The sequence below is a fragment of the Chiloscyllium plagiosum genome, chromosome 19, assembly GCF_004010195.1.
Source record: "Chiloscyllium plagiosum isolate BGI_BamShark_2017 chromosome 19, ASM401019v2, whole genome shotgun sequence".
Lineage (NCBI taxonomy): Eukaryota > Metazoa > Chordata > Chondrichthyes > Orectolobiformes > Hemiscylliidae > Chiloscyllium > Chiloscyllium plagiosum.
This window is the reverse complement of record NC_057728.1, coordinates 36,968,979-36,976,649: the sequence shown is the minus strand read 5'-3', so window position 1 is coordinate 36,976,649 and position 7,671 is coordinate 36,968,979.

Below are 7,671 nucleotides of genomic sequence, written 5' to 3'. Positions count from 1 at the left end.
CCATTGGCATCACTCTGCACTGAACACCAATTACTCAGCCAACTGGACTATCAATCCCACCCTGCCAATGTCACTACATTTCATTTTGTAATAATATCACAGTGTATATATACACAGATTCTACTACTGAAGCAGAATTTCTGCTGGTCAGGGGAGCCTGGGACTGGTCATCTGGAAGTGGGACAAAGGCCAGGAGCTGAGGCAAAGGCCAGGAGCTGAGGCAAAGGCTGGGAGCTGGGCCAAAGGCTGATAAAGAAGCATTAATCATTGAGCCATATTGCTGGGCAGCTCATCATGGTGAGTGAGTGTGTGTGAGAGAGAGAGAGAGACAATGGTCCTAGGCTGAATTTGCATTACCAGGAGGTTCTAATAGCACAGAGGACATTCGCCCACTAGGTATTCAACCAAATGTCATTCCACTAGGTACCTAAGAGGTGGCTAAATAGAAACTCCTCCAGTGGGCAGGCAGCTACGTACATCGCTTGCCAACGATATCTCCAAGTTGCTCATAGGATAAACATACTGATGCACTCAATCTATTGATTTCTGTCAGAGCAGTGGCGGGGACAAATTAGTTATCCCCAATGTTCCTGGCCCAGGGAGAGGTGAAATCCTTAAGGCTTCTTGTTATTGATTGCTGTCTAGTGACAAACATTGGAAAGGAGGCCTGGGGCTTTGTCAGAAGGGTGATGGCTGCAATAACAAGCTGGAAAATTGGCCTCAGTGGAGGCTGGGCTGTCTGCTAACTTCCTTTTCATTGGCAAAATGCTACAGCAGCGGGAAAGCAATGAGAAACCGATCCTGTGTATTCCCTCCAGACTTTTCTGCTCCTTTAGATCCTTGCTTATGTGTGTGCAGACATGAGGTGGAGGTCCAACCCTTCCTCTTCCTACAGCAGTCACATAGCTTAGTCCCATTCACTGTCTTAGCTTATACAGGAAAAGAAGCCATTATTTCAGGACACCTGCCACTGTCCATGGAATTACTAACCTCAATTACAATCCCAGGAAAGCGAGGAATTTTTTGAAATTTATTTCAGAAATTATGATCACTGCACAAACCTAAAACAGAGTAATGGAATTAATTTGGTTGATATTTAAAACAGTAGTGCCAAGAGCTCTGTTTGCAAGGCTAAATGTCACATTCAGAGTTTAAGAAATTTGAATCTGTGCATTTTATTGACAAATACAAACAAACATTAGGCTGATTGGGCAATAAATTAATCTAGACAAAGGTATCATCTGATATTCATGTGCCTTCAATATTACCAATGTAGGTCGAGTTGTTCATCATTAACCCACTCCATTTGGTGTCATATATTCAATACATGTGAATGTAAAACTGGCAAGCACATACTCAGGAAATCATTGCATTGAGTAGTTTTTTTTTAAAATGTAGTGTTCCAAATTGACACTGTAAATTAGCTCCACTTGGAAGAAGAATTATCTTTGGAAAATACAAACAGTCCTCTGAATTTAATTTTTTTTAAGTCTTTTCAAAAACTACTGCAAATGAAAGATTTCTGCATGGTTTTGTTGTCATTAAACACATGCACGCACATACTTAGGGCATGGTTAATAAGGATAATAAATTTTCTCAGGTACCAGTTGATTTCCAACACAGTTAAGTCACACTGATGGGTTTTGTTGAAGTAAGAGTTATAGCTTCATTTCCTCAGTTGAAATCATTTTTTTGTAATTGTATTGATAATTTTGCTTTATATAACATTGTTATTTTGCATTGCTGAATAAGGAAACCTATTACACTTCAGAAACATGTACTTTGAGTTGAAAAATATTCATAAAAATAAAGCACAAATTTACTTGTTTAATCATTTGGTGAATATTGCAATGACACATAATTTGAGTCATAGAGTCATTTGAGTCAATCCAACTAGACCATGCCTACCAGATATCCAAAATTAATCTACTCCCATTTGCCAGCATTCGGCCCATATCCCTCCAAACTCTTCCTATTTATATGTCCATCTATATGCTTTTTAAATGTTGTAATTATACCAGCCTCCACTACTTCCACTGGCAGCTCATTCCATATATGCTCCAACCTTTGCATGAAAATGTTGTCCCTTAGGTCCCTTTTAAATCTTTCCCCTCTCACCTTAAACCTAAGCCCTGTAGTTTTAGACTTCCCCACTCTGGAGAAAATATCTTGTCTATTTACCCTTTCCATACCCCTAATGATTTTATAAGCCTCTGTAAGGTCACCCCTCAGCCTCTGACACTCCAGGAAAATAGCCCCAACCAATCAGCCTCTCTCTTTAACTCAAACCGTTCAACCCTGGCCTTGTAAATCTTTTTTGAACCCTTTCATGTTTCACAACATCTTTCTTAAATCAGGGAGACCAGAATTGAATGCAGTCTTCCAAAAGTGGCAATAACTAATGTCCTGTACATGACGTCCTAACTCCTATACTCAATACTCTGACCAATAAAGACAAGTATACCAAACGCCTTCTTCACTATCCTGTCTACTTGTGTCTCCAGTTTCAAGGAACTATGAACCTGCGCTCCAAGGTCTCTTCGTTCAGAACACTCCCCAGGACCTTACCATTGAGTATACAGGTCCTGCCCTGAATTTTGTTACTGAAATGCAACAATCACTGTCAAGGTTGTATTATTTAAAAATACTTTTGTCATTTTCAGTTTTCCCTTGCTGTGATAATAGTTTATGGTGACAAGATTATCACAGGACTTTAAAACTTCTCTCCTAAATAAAAATTGATATGGTTAGTATGAAATTTAGAAATTGATGTGATTAAAGAAAATCTGTTTTATGAATATTTTAATCTGCTTGTTGGATGATGGTTGACTGTGACTGCAAAAAGTGTCATAAATAATTATATTTGTTCTAGTTTTGTGTATGTTGCTATTATTATCATAGAATCACAATTATCAGTGCAGAAGCAGGCCATTTGAGCCATCATGCATGCATATTATCTAGTCCAGTTTTATCATCTAGTGCCAATCTCCTACCTTTTCCTGCACACTATTTCTATTCAATAAACCATGCAATGCCCGCTTGAATCCCTCAATTGAATCTACCTTTACCACATTTCCAAACATTGCATTTCATTCCCTAACTACTCGCTATGTGAAAAAGTATTTTCTCACATCATCTTTGGTTCGTTTGAACATCACTTTAAATTTATACCCACTTGTTCTTCTTTCTTTTACAAGCAGAAACAGCTTTACCCTACCTACTCTGTTCAGCCCACGCATGATGTTGAAAACTCGATCAGATGGGTGGCATGGTGGCACAGTGAGGCACTGCTGCCTCACAGCGCCAGAGACCCGGATTCAAGTCCCGCCTCAGGCGACTGACTGTGTGGAGTTTGCATATTCTCCCCTTGTCTGCGTGGGTTTCCTCCAGGTGCTCCAGTTTCCTCCCACAGTCCAAAAAATGTGCAAGTTAGGTGAATTGGCCATGCTAAATTGCCCGTAGTGTTCGGTGAAGGGGTAAATATAAGGGAATGGGTCTGGGTGGGTTGCTCTTCGGCAGGTCGGTGTGGACTTGTTGGGCCGAAGGGCCTGTTTCCACACTGTAAGTAATCTAGATCTCTCAGCTTTCTTCTTCTCAAGGGAGAATAGTCCCAACTTCTTCAATCTGTTTTCATAGCTGAAGTGTCTCATTCTTGAAACCAATCTTGTAAATTGCTTCTGCACTTTTTCCAATGCATTTTCATCTTTCTTATAATGTAGTACCCACAATGTATACAATACTCCAGCTGAGGTCTAACAAGTGTCTTGTACAAGTTCAACAACATTTCCTTGCTCCCCTATTAATGAAACTGAGCGCTGTCTGCTTTATTATATGGTTTTAAAGAAAATCATCAAATCACAACATTTTAATATTCCCAGGATTCCACCAAAAATTAAATGTTGAACTTCATTTAATGAGGTGAAGACATTTGTTTGAAGATGAATCAGTTTTCAAATAGGAGAACAGCTGTCACAATTAATCACTGCTCATGGGTGCACAAATATTTAACACTTATTTTGTAAAGCAACTTTTCCAAGCTATACATAGTATGGAATTAGTCAACATATCCCTATTGGGACCGGCAACATGGGGAAGAATGAGCAAAGGGCCCTGTTTAGAGAGTGCCAGGAAATAGGAGATGAATTAAAGAACTGAATCATCAAGGATACAATCTCTGGATTATTATCCAAACCACATTCAAATTGATGTGGGTTACAGATCAGGTAATCAGGTTACAGAGGTTAACACATGGCTGAAGGAGTGGTGTGGAAAAATTGCTTCTATTTCACAGGACTGCATTGGCGCCTGTACTGAGACAGGAAGGAACTCTACTGTTGAGACAGGCTCTACTTCAACTGGGTGGGACCAGAGTCCTGGCAGGATAAATAGGATTGTCATGAGGATTTTAAACTCGTAAATGGGTGCAGGGAAGGCAAGGGTTGAGGTGCAAAAGGTTTTATGAATAATAGTTTGAAAACAAATGAAAAGGAAGAGGGTCAGTCAGAAATTATGCTTTCGGCACTAAAGTAAGTGGAAAACTGAATGATGCAAAGTAATTAAAGTAGGAGAGGGAACCAAGGAATGCATCAATGTGTGCAGGAAAGTTTTGCAAAGTGTGGCCTAAATAAACATTCCTTATAAAAACAGGCGAAGTATAAAGAACAAACTAAATGAATTGCAGGTACCAATGTCACTTTAAGGGTATGACATGACAACCATTGCTGAGACATTGCAAGATGATCAGGACTGGGAGTGAAGCATGCCAACGTCGAAAGTCCACAGGAAAGACAGGGAAAATGTAGAAGTGACAGAGTAGTTCCACTAATTAAGTTCAAAATCACTTAAATGATAAAACATGGTGTAATAAGACCTTAGCTGGAAGTGGGAACTTTGCAACCAGAAGTAAGAATATAAAGTTTTAAAAATGTGTGTCCAAGGTGGGAGTGCTACTAAATATATATGCAGAGATGAGACAGCATGCAGCAAAGATATGGTGGCTTTAATAGGGGATTTGAATTTTCACACACATTGGATAAATACACTAGCCCATTTTAGAGAGGAAGGGAATGTCTGGAGTGTGTTCAGGATAGTTTTCTGCAACAATACATTCAAAAAGAGAATCGACCATAACAGATTCAGCAATGAGCTTGATTTAGTTAACGGTGATACAAAAACAGGGAAGGATGATAAAACTGATAGCAAGGATACAAAAAGGAAGGATAAAAAGAAATATGCAAGGATATCAAAATCAACACTGTTTGAAAAGTAATTGCATTAGGAAACACGGGCTGGTCAGGAACAATGTGGGCTCCTTGAAAACTGCCTCCAGTGATTATTAGTGGAAATTGCTTGTGTCATCCAACCTATCAGTTCCCTTTTTTACCCTGCATCCTGCAATCAAGTCACTCCACAATCTTCTAAATTTCAGGAATATTACCTTTATTTGTACAGTCCTTGGGATCGAGGTATCAGTCTGGTTAATCTAAATAACACTCCTTCCAAGGTCAATATATCCTTCCTGAAACATGATGACCAGAAGTGCTCATGGTATTCCAGGTGTGGCTTAGCTCAGGCATTGTACAGATTTGGCCTGACTTTTATCCCTACATATTCAAGTCTTTTTGTGAGAAAGGTCAGCATTCTGTAAGCATTTTAAATTGTTTTATGTACCTGTTCAATGGCACTTATATAATCTACATGGACCTCTTAGTCCCTTTGGATCTCTCCTGTTTCTAAGTTTTCATTCTTTAGAAAGTACTCTGTTCTATCTATTATACATCTGAAGTTGATAACTTCACATTTATCTTCTATCACAATCTGTTTGCCATAGTTTTGTCCATTTACTTAATCTATTTAATATCGCTTTGTAATTTTATGCTTCCAGGCACATTGTTTATAGTGTTGCCTACCTTTGCATCAATGGAAACTTGGACATATGGTTTGCCTATCGCATCATCCATGTCGTTAATAATTGCAGTAATTAATTGAGATCCAACAAACATCACAGCCTGTTAATTTGACCTATGTCTTTTATTCCTATATTTCATTTCCTGTAACTTAGCAATTCCCTAGCTAGGTCAATAATTTGCTTCCAATTCTATGAATTCAAACTCTTGCAAACAGTCTCTTCAGAGGAACTTAGTGAAATACTTACTGGAATTCCAAATAAATAGCAAAGTAGATGCTCCCTTTTCCGCGGGGGTTAGGGGATGAAGGTGGTAGGTCAGAGGGGAGGGTGGAGTGGGTAGGTGGGAAGGGAGATTGGCAGGTGGAACAGGTCATGAGGACGGTGCTGAGCTGGAAGGTCAGAACTGGGGTAAGGTGGGGGGAGGGGAAATGAGGAAACTGGTGAAATCCACATTGGTGCCCTGGGGTTGAAGTGTTCCAAGGCGGAAGATGAGGCGTTCTTCCTCCAGGCATCGGGTGGTGAGGGAACAGCGGTGGAGGAGGCCCAGGACCTGCATGTCCTCGGCAGAGTGGGAGAATGAATTGAAATGTTGTGCCACAGGGCGGTGTGATTGATTTGTGCAGGTGTCCCAGAGATGTTCCCTAAAGCGCTCTGCTAGGAGGCGTCCAGTCTCCCCGATGTAGGAGACCGCATCAGGAGCAACAGATACAATAAATGACATTGGTGGATGTGCAGGTAAAACTTTGATGGATGTGGAAGGCTCCTTTGGGACCTTGGATGGAGGTGAGGAAGGAGGAGGTGTGGGCACAGGTTTTGCAATTTTTGCAGTGGCAGGGGAAGGTGCCAGGATGGGAGGGTGGGTTGTTGGGGGGCATGGACCTGATCAGGTAGTCACGGAGAAACATCAATTTTCCTGCTCCTCGGATGCTGCCTGACCTGCTGTGCTTTTCCAGCACCACTCTAATCTAGACTCCGATTTCCAGCATCTGCAGTCCTCACTTTTGCCTAGTTCCCTTTTCAGCTTCTATAGCTCCTAAAAAAAGTGCAATCAGGCTCATTTGACACAGCCTACCAAGGTCCAGACACATGGAACTGACTTCACCTAGTTCAATGCTTGCCTATTTAATCATAGTTAAAAATCATGCAACACCAGGTTATAGTCCAACAGATTTATTTGGAAGTACAAGCTTCCAGAGCTCTGCTCTTTAGTCAGGTAGCTAGTGATGAAGGAACAGCGCTCCAAAAGTTTGTACTTTCAAATAACCTTGTTGAACTATAACCTGGTGTTGTGTGATTTTTAACTTTGTCCACCCTAGTCCAACACTGCCACCTCCACATCATATTTAATCATAGGCAGATAATATCCTGGAATAGCTTTAATTCACAAGAAAACTTCTATGTTCTTCTTAATAGAGTCATAGAGTCAAAGAGATGTACAGCACGGAAACAGACCCTTCAGTCCAACTCGTCCTTGCCGACCAGATATCTCAACCCAATCTAGTCCCACCTGCCAGCACCCGGCCCATATCCCTCTAAACCCTTCCTATTCATATATCCATCCAAATGCCTTTTAAAAGGTTGCAATTGTACCAGCCTCCACCACATTCTCTGGCAGCTCATTCCATACATGTACCACCCTCTGTGTGAAAAAGTTGCCCCTTAGGTCTCTTTTATTTCTTTCCCCTCTCACCCTAACCCTACGCCCTCTAGTTCTGGACTCCCCGACCCCAGGGAAAAGACTTTGCCTATTTATCCTATCCATG